A 930-nucleotide genomic window follows, 5' to 3' on the forward strand; every position below is an offset into this window, starting at 1 on the left:
GCAACAAAACACATCTTTAGGGGAATTTATCTTGTTGTGTCGTCATATGTGACATTAGACCTGATTTGGTTCTAAAATTGTATTAAAGTATAATCATAGGATAATAATATTGTTGTTTGTTTGGGATTGTTGAAGATAATATGTGTAATGAAAGCTGTTTATGATAGATTGTTTTTGTGAAGGCCGCATTGGACGAAACGTCGGACTTATAAAAGAATAAAAAATGTTCTGAGAATAAAATCGATACAAATTTATTTTTATTAAACAGTCTCAAGAAAGTGCTAAGGTTATAAATAAACTAATAGCTGAAGTTACCATGGATACGGCTCACAGTTATGAATGGACCATTGATGAATAAATATCGTATCCACGGCAATTTTAACTATTAGTTTTAACTATCGCTAATTTTTACCCAACTCTGTGGGATAGGGGGGGGGCAGCAAGTCACGAGACGGCGTTCTCGAAATTCGTGCTTCTTTCTCTGTTCTGTTCAGGCTCATTTCAAAGTCAATATTAAGGATCCCAAAATATATTTATTGTTCTAAAAAGTAAGGAATGAATATAAACTTGAATTGACTTGGTCAACTTTTCAATTATTGTTTTCTAGGAATAATTAATAATAAAATGATTTCTTTTAAGGAAAATATTTAAACATAAAGTTCGATACAAATAAATAATTTTCTCAGATATAATGGAGAAAGTTGTTTAAAAAAAAAAGTAAAAATAGTAATCATTATTTTTTATAATATTTAATGTTTACAACAAAAAATGACTTAGTATTATTAGTAATAGAAAAGAACCAATAACAACAACAAAATGTGAGCATGCTTGGAGCAACTAAATTTATTATTTAATCCCCCTGCCTAGCCATTTCAATTATACAGAGTGCGGCAGTAACGGATGCCACGCCTACAAATGGAATAAGCCCCG

The 930-nt window shown here is 30.5% G+C and overlaps 1 protein-coding gene across 1 annotated transcript in view; it reads right to left on the bottom strand.

Annotated features, from left to right (window-relative positions):
- The window catches only part of LOC106692652 (trypsin-4), a 49,443-nt gene that overhangs the window by 28,726 nt on the left and 19,787 nt on the right, over window positions 1-930 (bottom strand). The window lies entirely within an intron of this gene.

Source organism: Halyomorpha halys, unplaced genomic scaffold (genome assembly GCF_000696795.3).
Source record: "Halyomorpha halys isolate HHAL.00 unplaced genomic scaffold, Hhal_1.1 Scaffold65.1, whole genome shotgun sequence".
Lineage (NCBI taxonomy): Eukaryota > Metazoa > Arthropoda > Insecta > Hemiptera > Pentatomidae > Halyomorpha > Halyomorpha halys.